At 47.9% G+C, this 14,344-nt stretch overlaps 1 long non-coding RNA gene across 1 annotated transcript in view; it reads right to left on the minus strand.

The window, feature by feature from the left end:
* The window catches only part of LOC131489295 (uncharacterized), a 116,583-nt gene extending 103,057 nt beyond the window's left edge, over positions 1-13,526 (minus strand). The window contains exon 1 of the long non-coding RNA XR_009250470.1: positions 13,345-13,526. This is a non-coding gene — a long non-coding RNA (uncharacterized LOC131489295). The remainder of the gene's footprint in view (positions 1-13,344) is intronic.
* Between the last annotated feature and the right edge of the window lie 818 nt (positions 13,527-14,344).

Here is a 14,344-nt window from a genome sequence, read left to right on the forward strand (position 1 = left end):
GATAGATAGATAGATACATAGATACATAGATACATAGATACATAGATAGATAGATACATACATACATAGATAGATAGATACATAGATAGATAGACATCTTAGATGATAGATAGATAGATAGATAGATAGATAGATAGATAGATAGATAATTTTAGATGATAGATAGATAGATAGATAGATATCTTAGATGATTGGCAGATAGATATCTTAGATGATAGATAGATAGATAGATATAGATAGATACATAGATAGATAGATAGATAGATGCATAGATAGATAGACATCTTAGATGATAGATAGATAGATAGATAGATAGATAGATAGATAGATAGATAATTTTAGATGATAGATAGACATCTTAGATGATAGATAGATAGATAGATAGATATCTTAGATGATTGACAGACAGATATCTTAGATGATAGATAGATATCTTAGATGATAGATAGATAGATACATAGATAGATAGATAGATAGATAGATAGATAGATACATAGATACATAGATACATAGATACATAGATACATAGACACATAGATAGACATCTTAGATGATAGATAGATAGATAGATAGATAGATAGATAGATAGATAATTTTAGATGATAGATAGATAGATATCTTAGATGATTGACAGATATCTTAGATGATAGATAGATATCTTAGATGATAGATAGATAGATAGATAGATAGATAGATAGACATCTTAGATGATAGATAGATAGACATCTTAGATGATAGATAGATAGATAGATAGATAGATAGATAGATAGATAGATAATTATATCTGTATCTAAATATCCCCCACCACTTGGAAGGGTTATTATTAAGAAGTATGTCACTTATCAGTTCATTCTGCTCGGTTGAAGCCCAGCGTCCAAGGATAAGGTCTAACGTCACCTTGAATGACACTGTCCGGTTAAGCAACCTTGATCATAATCAATCCAGTAAGCTATGACTTGCCCTGCCCCGCCCCCTCCCTCAGCCAAAGCAGCTCCCTCCCAGGTAATAAATCTCTCCCTCATTTTATCGGATTCTATTTTTCTAGAACCTCCCACTTGCCAGTCTGCCCTCTGGAGTGTTATCTTGAGAAAGCTGAAACCACCAGCCCCCGCCAAGCGTTGACCGCGTCTGACTTCTAATGTTTTCACAATTTTTCCTTGAGTCCAAGAATGTGTGAGAGCCTCCCAGTGTCTGCCAGACAAAGCTCACTTTTCAAGGAGTGGCACCAGGTTTGCACTGAACCATCCACACGTCCTTGGACTCCACACAATGACCCGGTCTGGCACACTGGCTGGTCATTATGGGGATACAACAGTGACCCTGGCCTTCTCCCTAACAGCACTGAGCTAACTTACAGACACCAGTGCTGTTCTTGGCTTGCAAAGAAAATAAAAATGGGCACAGTAAAAAAGCAGTGAGGCCGACACACTCCCAGAATGACAAAAGGTAAAAGGACCGATGATACCCGGTGTTGGTGAAGGTGTCGGATGACCAGAAGACTCACATCTTGATGATGGACGTCACAGGCTGAGTTGTGTCGTCGTCCCCCCACCCCCACCCCGCCACCTGCCAAGCAAAGGTTGAAGTTCTAACTCCCAGCAATCTGAATGTGACTGAATTTGGTGACAGGCTCTTTAAGGAGGTGGATGAAGGGCGCCTGGGTGGCTCAGTCAATTGAGCGTCTGACTCTTGGTTTTGGTTCAGGTCCTGATCTCGCAGTTGGTTCCTGAGTTCAAGCCCCACGTTGGCGATTCTCGCTCTCCCTCTCCCTCTGCCCCTGCCCGCTCTTGCTCTCTTGTTCTCTCTCTCAAAATAAATAAATAAACTTATAATATATATATTCTAAAGAGGTGGTTGAGTTGAAATGAGGTCACGGGAGGTGGGCTATAATGACTGGTGTCCTCATAAGAAGAGGAGGTTTGGACACAGACACCCGCAGAGGGAAGATCATGTAAAACCCCAAGGAGAAGACAGTCATCTACAAACCAGGGAGGGAGGCCCCGGGAGAAATCAACCCTGCCAACACCTTGATCTCGGACTTGGACTTGTAGCCTCCAGGGCTGTGAGACAACGCACTTTGGTTGTCGAAGCCCCCCGCCCGTGGTACTTTGTTACGGCAGCCCCAGCCAATAATCCAAGGTGGGGAGGCAAAACGCTACAAACCACTTTAAAAACAGTTTGACAGGGGCACCTGGGTGGCTCAGTCAGTGAAGCATCCGACTTTGGCTCGGGTCACGATCTCACGGTTCGTGGGTTCAGGCCCCACGTCGGGCTCTGTGCTGACAGCTCAGAGCCTGGAGCCTGTTCGGGATCCTGTGTCTCCTTCTCTCTCTGCCCCTCCCCCACTTGCACTCTGTCTCTCTCTCTCTCAAAAATAAATAAAGATTAAAAAATATTTTTAAAAATAAAAAGTTTGGGGGCGCCTGGGTGGCCCAGTCGGTTAAGCGTCCGACTTCGGCTCAGGTCACGATCTCACGATCCGTGAGTTCAAGCCCCGCATCGGGCTCTGGGCTGATGGCTCAGAGCCTGGAGCCTACTTCCGATTCTGTGTCTCCCTCTCTCTCTGCCCCTCCCCCGTTCATGCTCTGTCTCTCTCTGTCTCAAAAATAAATAAACCTTAAAAAAATAATAAAAATAGGGGAGCCTGGGTGGCGCAGTCGGTTAAGCGTCCGACTTCAGCCAGGTCACGATCTCGCAGTCCGTGAGTTCGAGCCCCGCGTCAGGCTCTGGGCTGATGGCTCGGAGCCTGGAGCCTGTTTCCGATTCTGTGTCTCCCTCTCTCTCTGCCCCTCCCCCGTTCATGCTCTGTCTCTCTCTGTCCCAAAAATAAATAAAAAACGTTGAAAAAAAAAAAATTAAAAAAAAAAATAAATAAATAAAAAAAATAATAAAAATAAATAAATAAATAAATAAATTAAAAGTTTGCCATTTATTATGAAGTTAGCCATATACTAACGATGAAACCCACAAACTCCATTGCTGGGTATTCATTCGCCCGAGGGAAACTCAAACGTGTTGCCACAAGACCTAAAAATGAATATTAATATTTCCATCGTAACTCTTTACTATCACCTACACTATTGAAATGACCCAAACGCCCATCAGCTGATGGCTGAATAAACAGACCGCGGTGTATCTGTGGGGTGGAATACGACACAACAATAAAAAGGAACCAACCCCTGTCACATACAGAAACATGGAGAAATCTCAAAGGCATTCATTCTATTAAGTGAAAGAAGCCAGACACCAAAGACTCCGTGATATAACTTCCATTTCTACGACATCCTGGAAATGCTAAGTCTAAACAAACAGAAAACAAATCAGTGGTTCCCAGAGGCTGGAGGTGGGGGAAGGGAACCAATTAGAAAGGGACACAAGGGGGGTGCCTGGGCGGCTCAGTTGGTTAAGCGTCTCCCTTTGGCTCAGGTCGTGACCTCATGGTTCGTGAGTTCGAGCCCCACAGCAGGCTCTCTACTGTATACACAGAGCCCACTTCAGATCCTCTGTCGCCCCCCTCTCTCTGCCCCTCCCCTGCTTGTGTGCGCGCTCTCTCTCTCTCTCCCCCTCAAAAATAAATAAATAAAAACTTTAAAGAAAGGGACACAAGGAAACACTTCTGGGTGATGAAAGTGTTCTGTCTCTTGGTTGTGGCAATGGATACGTATCAAATTCATCAAACTTTATCCTAAGAAGGGTAAATTTTCTTGTATATGAATTATATTCCAATAAGTTTCCCTCTAAAAGAAATAACAGTAAGCCATCGTTCTTGGCTAAGGGGCAGTTGGTTTTTCAATTAACAATATCCAGGGAGGGGAATGTGGCTGATGGCCGCTGAGGAGGGCACCTGTTGGGATGAGCACTGGGTGTCGTATGGAAACCAATTTGGCAATAAATTACATTTAAAAATAATAATAATAATAATAATAATAATAATATCCAATATTGGTGAAAGTGCAGGAAGACCATTACTGCTGGGTGTGTTAAAATGCGGAATATCTTTCTGGAAAGCAAATCGGCACTTCTCTATCAAAATCTAAACTCTACATCTTTTTTTTTTAATGTTTATTTTTGAGAGAGAGAGAGAGAGAGAGACAGAGTGCAAGCTGGGGAGGGACAGAGAGAGAGGAAGACAGAATCGGAAGCAGGCTCCAGGCTCTGAGCTGTCAGCACAGAGCCCGACGCGGGGCTCGAACCCACAAACTGTGAGATCATGACCTGAGCCACCCAAGTGCCCCTATTCGTCTTGTGTGACCCAGCATTTCCACCTCTAGGACTCCATCCTGCAAAACTGCTTGCATATTTACAAGTATGCCCCCCACCATGTTGCTTATCATGGCCAACGATAAGCCACCATCCATGGGAAAAAAAATCCATCACAAAATCAAGGAGCTCAAAGACAGACACCAGGCTGCTGGTGTCACTGTTTTCAGGGAGGTCCTGAGGGGTGGGAACTAAAAAGGAGAGCTCTGGACATTTTACTCAAAATTCTTCTGTATCATATAAATCTTTCACATGAAGAATGAATGCATACGTTGCGTCATTTTTTCAACCCCGAGCCCAGAACTCCCGTTTCAGTAAAGAATAAAATGTTTCTTGTTCCACCACCCTCTTGAAGGATAGCCCCCTCCCTGCTCTCTCGTCTTGGACATTTGCACTTCCTGTCCCAAGAAAATTCATTAGTTGAGACGGGTATCATCCATTCACTGATGTTAGCAAATGTGAAACAAGTAAGTTGTCGGTTGTTTTGTTTTTAAGAAAAATACTAGGTTCTATTAGTACACGATGTTACCAAAATAAAGGCAGCAATACGGAGCGTCATAAAGTCAAACAAACTGGCTGGCCTCACTTAGGCGCAGACCCAATGATCGAGAGCCTCTTTGGCTTAGCGAAGGCTTCCTCCAAGTTGGCCTGATGGCGGGAACAAAATTTAGGGTGCGAAGGGGAGGGAGAAAGCACGGAGCATTCATGTCGTGGTGGAGGGATTAGAAACACTTAGGGAAAGGGCATGGACTGATGTTACATCCTGGTTCCCCTGACCTCATGGGGTAAATATAAAACAAATCAACTTCAACTACAGTGAAAAACATCAAGTTCCCGTGGAACGCCACGAGGATCCGGGACTTTGACTTTGCAAATACCTGGTGCGCTTGCACCCTTGGCCTCCGCGGCCACCCCAGGAGCGTGTGCAGCCGGGGGCTGACCAAGTCCCCCTGGGCTCCCTCCACGTCCCCATTCCCAGAGCTGGGCAGTTGGACATTCCCATCACTGGTGAACTCCTCAACCTTGGCGAAACCAAAGATCTGCCTGAGCTCCCTGAGTCCTCGGCAAAAGTTCTTGACTGACGATCCTTCCCTGGGTCCCTTTCTCCTCCCCCATGAGAGAATCACATCTCGCCTTGGGGAGGTCCCTTGAATTTTGCCAGGTGAAGGTCTAGAACTGAGGATCTCATGGTATTGTTCCCCAGGATCGGAGCTAGAGGAGGAAAACTGAATGATGGGGGAAATACTACTCACTATGAAAGTGCCTTACAAAGAACCATTGGGCATCTTAGTGTCTGTGCCAAACCCTGTGATTATTTCCTCACTGTATTTGGGGCTGGGTGGGGGGAGGGTTCCATCAAATCAGGAGCCAGCAAAAATTTCCCCACAAAGGGTCAGAGAGTAAATGTTTCAGGTTTTGTGGGCCCTATGGTCTCTGTCACAGCTCCTCAGCTCCGTCGTTATAATGCAAAAGTGGCCATAAATAATACACAAATGAATGGACGTGACCGCGTTCCAATAAAAACTTTATTAGCGATGCTAACATTTGAGTTTCATATGCATTTCACGCGGGCCAAAATGCTAATCTCCCTTTGCTTTCGTTTTGTTTTTTACTGTCAACCACTGAAAAGGGCAAAAACCATTCTTCGTTCTAGAACCTTACCAAAAACAGGTGTCGGACTGGATTTGGCTGCTGGTAACCAGTTTGCTAACCTCTGCAGTTAAATCATCTTGTCCTTTAGGGGTTTTGTAACAAACATATTTCTATTTGGAAACCTCCCTCTTACGATATACGACGCCTTGACAGGTAGACAGATGTATATCCATAGGTAGAAAATTGGTGGTGTCAGGGGCGGGGGGGAGGGGGGCGTTTAAGCAAAAGAAACGGCTGTTGTCCATTTGGGATATTACAGTGAAAGCCCCCTGAGGGCTGTGCGCCTGATGCCTGGCACTTAGTACGGGCTAGTAAGTTTCTGTCTCCTAAGTGAACAACTAAAGGTCGAAGGAAAGGGAACTTGATTCCCATCCCAAAAACATTAGTAACACTTCTTTCTCCAAGCTATGAGTGTTCTAGAAGAAAGGTAGAGGACAGGTGTCAAAAACTGGGAGGCTTAAGCAGGATTAAGAAAAAGAAGGAGCCTTGCTGGCAGTTTGTCGGATAGAGGTTCATTGCAACATCGGAGCTCAAATGCAGTGTCAGACCAAGATGGAAGTCTGGAAAAATTATCACAGAAAGAAGGACATGTTTAGATTTGTCTTACCAAAAGAAGTCCAAGTGGAGGGGAGAGAAAGGGAAAGAAATCAAAGGAAATAAGGTCCCAAATTATATTGGTTGGGTATTGAAGCCCAACTACAAGTGGCTTAAATCCTTCAGATTTCACCTTTTCTCACATAAAGAATCCCTGAAGGGGGTGATCAGGAACGATATGGCAATTCCAGCAAGCTCTCAGGGAGGCAGAGGTAAGCTCCTTCTATCTTTCTCCACCATAACTGAGTGACCTCATGGTTTAAGGTAGCTGCCGGAGGTCCAGCCATCACATCAGTATTCCACACTGCGGTACAGAAATTAGTCAGGAGAGGACAAAAAAGGTGCATTCGCAGCTGAGTCCCTTGTGTGAATCCGTTTTCCCAAGGCATCATGCACATTTCCACTTACCTACCAACGGTCAAAACTTAGTCATACGAACATAATGAGCGACAAGGCAAGTTCAGAAACAGAGCTTTTTAACCGGTGCGTGGCCATTACCATGAGATCGGGGTCCATTTCTATGGAAATAGGAGAGAAAGGATTTTGTTGTTTTTTTTTTTTTAATTTTTTTTTTTAACGTGTATTTATTTTTGAGACAGAGAGAGACAGAGCATGAACGGGGGAGGGTCAGAGAGAGAGGGAGACACAGAATCTGAAACAGGCTCCAGGCTCTGAGCTGTCAGCACAGAGCCCAACGCGGGGCTAGAACTCACATACCGCGAGATGGTGACCTGAGCCGAAGTCGGACGCTTAACCAACTGAGCCACCCAGGCGCCCCTAAGAGAAAGGATTTTGTAAAGGCAACTAGCCACATCTTCCTTAGCAATTCAGGGTAGTTTTGGTAATTCATTGATAAATCATGTCTAATAAAGCGTTCTAAAATACACAGGGCCACTGGAGCACAGGCACTGGGAGACCTAACCCAGAGGTTGACAAACTTCGCCTTCAAAGGGCCAGATAATACATTTTTTGAAGCTTTGCATGGTCTCTGTCTCGGCTACTCAACTCTGGCTACTGTATCACAAAAACAGCTACAGGGAACATATACTGGGAGGGCAGAGTTGTGTTTTAATAAACCTTTACTTGCAAAAGCAGATGGTGGACAGGATTCGGCACACGGGTCATGGTTTGCTGCCCCCGGACGTAAGCACACGTGAGAGGTGAGTTAGATGCCGCCGGAGGGATGCTTTTATTAACAGGACGCATGAAGGACGATCAGAAGTTCATTCCGGAGAAAGGAGCGGGCTGGCATAGTGTGCCAGACAAGGGGTACATTATTGCAAAGATGGGGTTACGAGACAGAGTCAAGCGTGTTCAGAGAATTTGAAGGAATCCAGATAGGATGGAGTGAAACCAGCACGGAGACTGGCAGGAGGCGGAAGTCAGGGGCTCCTTAGGGGTCTGTACTTTGTCATCGGGGCAACCTAGAGTGACCAGGCGTTTTTAATAAGGAAGGGACATGATTACAGGTGCATATTTTAAGTTCACCCTGGCTGTTGGGCAGGGTGATAGTATCGGATAGGTCAAGAGTAGAGGTCAGGGGCACCTGGGTGGCTCAACAGGTTGAGCGTCCGACCTTGGCCCCGGTCACGATCTCGCGGTTCGTGGGTTCGAGCCCCACGTCAGGCTCTGTGCCGACAGCTCAGAGCCTGGAGCCTGCTTCGGATTCTGTGTCTCCCCCTCTCTCTCTGCCCCTCCCCTGCTCGCACTTTCTCTCTCTTGAAAATAAATGAATATTAAAGAAAGAGAGAGAGAGAGAGAGAGAGAAAGAGTAGAGGTGAGACATTCATCGGATTCTTTCCTAGAATCCCTCAAAGAATTCAAAAAACAGTTTACTTACGTTTACTGGTTTATCCCAAAGGACACACCCCGGGAACAGCTAAGTAGAAGAGACACCTTAGGGGAAGGTTTGGGGTGGGGATGGGGGTCCGTGGAGCTTCCACGCTGTTTCTGTTTCTTCCACCCTCCCCAGCATCCTGATGTGTTCCCCAATCCAGAAGCTTTCAGAACCCTATTGTTGAGGGATTTTTATGGAGGATTCATCACAAAGGCAGCATGGATTAACCCGCCGGCCATGAGTGATTAACTCAATCTCTAGCCCCTCTTCGCTCCCCAGAGGTCGGAGGGGGGCTGAACTTCCCGACCCTAAAATCATACCTCGGTCTTTCTGGTGACCATCCCCCATTCTAGAAGCTTCCCCAGCCACCCGCCATCTCATTAGAAAGACAATCACCATACGGGAAACTCCAAGGGTTTTAGGAGCTGTGTGCCAAGCACCAGGGACAAAGACCAAATATTTATTTTTTTGGGATACCAGAGTTGGCAAAACACAGACAACCGAGGACATCTCATTAACTTTTGTCGGGAGGGCAAATCGGTACAACCACCTTGGAAACTGGAAGTTTCTACTAAAGCTGCCTGTACTCCTACCCCGGGAGCCAACACTTGCAAGACGCACGTGGTCACCAAAAGACAATCCATCATCCATAGGCGCCCTGTATGCAGTTGCCAAAAATGGGAAATAATCCAAAACGCCCAGCCATGGGGAGACGGATAAATAGCGTTGTCCTGCAACCATGTCGTAAAAGACAGCCCGGAGCAGGACAGGTCCACAGCCGCGGGCTGTAACATAGCCGGATTTCACAAACGCAGGCCGAAGGAAGGAAGCCAGACACAAGAGAGCGCAATCCTTTCTGCCATGAGGCAGATACGCTCCTATCTCGAGATCACTGCCCTGTGCAAAGTTGCTCAATGAGACCCCCAGGGCTTCGGGAGACAATGGGGTCGGGGGACGACACGCAAACATTCTGTCGGTGACACGTTAAAAAAAAAAAAAGGCAAAACTAATGAAAAGGGTAGCGTGGTCGTACGCGCACTGAGCAGGGACCCACAGGAATATTGCAATACAGGGGGCACTCGAGAAGAGTCTCGCGGTTTGCCCATGGAAGCAGCGGGAGAAGGGCTGCAGCCGTGAGGTCTGGCGCAGGGGTGGAGGAGGGGGGTGTCTGAGATGAGAAAGTCGGAACGCCAGGTGTGGACGGGTAGGGGGCAGATGCTGGAGACCCACCATACGGTTCAACTGGCTGCTGTCGTCTACAGCAAAACCACGGGCAAGCCGATGCAAAATTTGCCTTCCGACGTCCCCGCCATTCCCGGATGGATCAGTCACGGAACACTCTCGCATCTTCAGACTCCGCGCTGTGGCCAAACAGCCTCTACACCCTGGAGGATTCCATGGTATAGAAGTTTCAGAACCACATGGAGCCCTGACTGGGTGTAAGAAGTCAGGTTGCCCTTGGGTGGGGGAAGGTGATGGCCGACAGGGGCAACCAGGATGCCCCCAGGGGGCTGGGAATGTCGTGTTTCTGGGGGCACGGCTCACAGGCTGGTTTTCTTTGGTGGAAACGTGGAAATGACCATCAGTGCGTTTTGCTATGCGTGCGTCAAACTGCAAGCAGACGTTTACTGGGAATGAATGAACGCAATGATAAAAACAGCATCTAAAAGAAAACAGAGCAGCAGCAAAGAAAATCGTCAGGAAGTCGCTTTTGTCTTCTAGATGCAAAGAGAAGGCTGGCCTCGACCGGGTGTCAGCAGAACGGACAGAAGAACTACCTAGAATCTCGAGTGCCGTGGCTGCATGGACAGGAGGGAAAAAGGGAAGGGAGAGAGTCCAGGGTAACTTCCCAGCTCCTCTCTGGGGCGTGGGATTGGACAGACGGCAAGAAGGGAGGCTCCCATTTCAGAAGAACTCCTCTGTCCAGTTTCCCCGCAACTCTGGACAGAATCGGCCAACTGGGGACTGAGTTCGTTACCTTGCTAGCAAACATCCAGATCCTTCTTTCACTGGGTCGGTGGGGTCTGTCTCCCTTCTTGAAACAGAAGGATGATGAGCCAATGTGTTCTTACCGTCGGACCTTCATGATTTCACTGAGCAAGGGCGACAGTAAGAGCACCTGGGCTTTACTAGGACCTCGGGGTGGGGCCTCCAGAACAGAAGGAAATGTTCCTAACTATGCCGAAATTCCAGGCAAAACGACATCCATCTATATTTCCTTCTCCGCCTTCAAAAGGCCATCGGCCACCCCTTACCCACCCCCACAGAGGAAGTAAGTTGGCCGGTAATGTTTTTAAGTCAGAGGCTTACTAGGGGGCGGGGCGCCTGGGTGGCTCAGTCGGTTGAGCGTCCGACTTCGGCTCAGGTCATGATCTCCCAGTCCGTGGGTTCAAGCCCCGCGTCGGGCTCTGTGCCGACAGCTCAGAGCCCGGAACCTACTTCGGATTCTGTGTCTCCCTCTCTCTCTGCCCCTCCCCTGCTTGTACTCTGTCTCTCTGTCAAAAATAAACATTAAAAAAAAAAAAAACTTCTTTTTAAGTCCGAGTCTCAACAGAGGAAGCCAGGAAACGCAAACTCACTCCATTTCATGGTTTGTGATGGCTTCCTGCTCCATGGTTTTGAGTTTAGAAAGAGCTCTTCTTTTTTCAATTAATTTTTAATACCATCTGCTATCTTCCCCCTACCCCCCCCAATGGAGAAAACCTGTGAAGATCTCAGGTCAGCCGCTCACAGTTGTCCTCTTTATGGGAAGAATCAACGAATTTGTAGTTCACGTGCCATGGGCATCCAAATTCACTCTCATCTGGGGCACTTTGAATCTGAGTAACCAAATCGCAAACCCCTCGAGGCCCCGGGCTTATCTTCTTTATCTCTTGTAAAGGGCTGAACAGACTGTAGGTATTCAACAAGTAATAAATAACGCTGTATTATATATCAATAGCATGTGCAGTCTGGTCGGGAAAAGCCGATTCTGATAAAATCACGGCCCGAGCATCACCCGAGCCTTGGATTTCATCCAAATGTGACCTCGTGGGAAGATTTTTTTGAAAGCCAAGAGGAGGCATGTGTGTGTTTCCTCCATCCATATTGGTGCCATCCATTCAGGGTAGGAAAATATAAGAGTTTCCAGTCACAGCAGAAGGATCCTTTGTCTTCCTACAGATTGCCCGCGACTCCCCAGGTTTGACAATTAATGGACCTTCAGTTAATATCTATTGAGTGAGGGGGCGCCTGGGTGGCCCAGTCGGTTAAGCGTCCGACTTCGGCTCAGGTCATGATCTCACGGTTCGTGGGTTCGAGCCCCGCGTCGGGCTCTGTGCTGACAGCTCGGAGCCTGGAGCCCCCTTCGGATTCTGTGTCCCCTTCTCTCTCTCTCTCTCAAAAATAAATAAGCTTAAAAAAAAATCTATTGAGTAAGAACAATTACCAGAGTTAACGAAGCGCTCACTCTGTGTTAAGCCCTATGACAATTCTTTATTTACCTGGGATATCTCATTCGACTATCCTATCCGGTAAGTTCTACTACTCGTCCTACTTTACAGATGGGAAAACAGAGGCTCAGAGAAGTGTAGTTTAATCACTTGCTCAAAATCACGCAGCTGGGGAGTGGGAGAGCGGGATTTAACTCTGGCTCAGAAGTTAAATCTCCACTGTACAACTACCTAGAAATCAAACGCCTCATCAATTGACTATGCTGACCTTTGTGCCTGAATTTAGGCCAAAATAAAAAAAAGGAAGAAGTTCGATTCAGACTCAAGGCAGACATAAATAAATAAAAACCTTACCAAATGATTCTTGAGTGGTCAAGCCTCAGAGAACCTGGTGGACGCTGCATATATATCTCTGTTGATTTGCCCTGAACATAACCAGTTCCTTAATGTCCCAGAAACTCGGAATTGAACAGAAAATTTCAGAGACTATTCAGTCCAGCTTCTTACCCAATAGAAAACTCCCTTCCAGGAAATCACGCAGCCTCTGCTTACATGCCTCCGGGGACGGGAGGCTCACTACTGCAAGTACCTGGAGCGGTTCGAAGGGGCGGGTTGCCCTTCCTTCACCTTTTGGAACTAAGAAGCAAAAAACAGGAGGCCTCGTCCCTGGTGCTTCACAAGAAATACAGATGTGTCTGCGCAAGTCAACACTGTGATGTCTGCCTTAAAGAGATGAAATGATACCAGAACTCACGGAGGTTCCCTGCCAAGCCAGTCTCCGAGGGCTACTCCCAGCCCCATAATGCCCCGAATCTACCAGAGCAGAGGATTGCCGCGTGCCGTGGGGTGTTCTGGGAGGCAGAACCTCCAGCGTGCTAAGAAAATACCCCGGCAGCTCCATAAATACTAGCCGCCTGCTGTTGAAACACACAATTGCTTTTCGGCTTTGGTGAAGGAATTCTGTGGTTGGAACCAGCCCCAAGAGAGCTCGGGGCTCCGTCCCACCAGGACTTCATTCCAGGCCTTCCAGCCTTCTACCCACCTCAAGCCCAATGCCCGGATCACTGCACCCCAAGAGCACACGACCACGAGGGGCTGAGCCAACGCTCCAACACAACACAAGCGTGTGGTGACCACGCCCGTGCCTTCCCACGGCGGCGCCCCGACGGAATCCAGGACAGAAAATGAGAGGTCTGTGCCTGCACGCATGCAACCATCACCCCTGCAGCGAGAGGCACAGAGCGGGTCCCACCCAGCATCTTCTCCCCAGCCGTTTGGAGCTGAGTAATTTTTTCCAAGACCCCGATCCTGAAGGGTCTATCCTTCCTACAGGCAAATAACGAAGGTGACTCCCCAAAGGAGCATTCCGTACCGGGCCCCCCCCCTTGCACCTGGAAAAGGTGTGCCTTTTGCAAAAGGGTGGCCCTGACCCGGGCACCTGCCCAGGTCTCTCGAATGCTAGCTCAGGGACTGAGCCGACAGCCCTGATCCTTGGCGAGTTCTGTGAATGCCCAGCAGAGCCACTCACGAGCCCCGAAAAAATGTGCTTGTTACTTATCTATAACACACCTCTCCTCGCTCGGATGTGAGATTCCTGCTTCCAGAGGCCGCGTCGCTGTCACTGTCATTTCCCCACGCCCGGGACAGCGCCTGGCTCTCGGGTGCCAGATAGATACTTGAATGAAGGGACGAAGGCACAAGCCAGCCTCACTTTAGTGATCCGCACAACTAAGATTCCAGTCTCCACTAGGTGCTTGCTGTAAAGATTAAATAGAGAAGCCTGTGTGTGCTAAAGCATTTAGTATGGGGCCTGGTGTATCATTAGCAGTTGGCAAATAGGTACTATTTAAAATGGGGGCGCCTGGGTGGCTCGGTCGGTTGAGTGTCCAACTTCGGCTCAGGTCAGGGTCTCACGGCTGGTTCGAGCCCCGCATCGGGCTCTGTGCAGACAGCTCGGAACCTGGAGCCTGCTTCCGATTCTGTGTCTCCCTCTCTGTCTGCCCCTGCCCCACTCGTGCTCTGTCTCTGTCTCCCAAAAAGTGAATAAACCTTAAAAGAAATATTTAAAAAAAAGAAAAATCTTGCTCAATAATTAAGAGCAGGAAATCTGCCTTTTGCAGCAACGTGGATGAACTTTGAGGGCATCACACGAAGTGAAATAAGGCAGACGGAGGAAGACACATCCTGCAGGTTCGCTTATATGTGCAATCCGAAAAAGCCAGACTCCCAGAAGAAGGAGAACGGGGGCTGCCTGCATCTGGTGGGTGGAGGAAATGGGGAGAGGTTGGCCAAAAGAGGCAAAGTCCCAGCTGTAAGATAAGTAAGCTCTGAGGATCCGATCATCAGCCTGGTGGCTATAACTAATGACAGTGTATTATGTCCTTGAAGGCTGTTACGGGGCGCCTGGGTGGCTCAGTCGGTTGAGCGTCCGACTTCGGCTCGGGTCATGATCTCGCGGTTCGTGAGTTCGAGCCCCGCCTCGGGCCCTGGGCTGACAGCTAGGAGCCTGGAACCTGCCTCAGATTCTGTCTCCCTCTCTCTGTGCCCCTCCCCTGCTTGCACCCACTCT

This window comes from Neofelis nebulosa, chromosome 11 (genome assembly GCF_028018385.1).
Source record: "Neofelis nebulosa isolate mNeoNeb1 chromosome 11, mNeoNeb1.pri, whole genome shotgun sequence".
Taxonomy (NCBI): domain Eukaryota; kingdom Metazoa; phylum Chordata; class Mammalia; order Carnivora; family Felidae; genus Neofelis; species Neofelis nebulosa.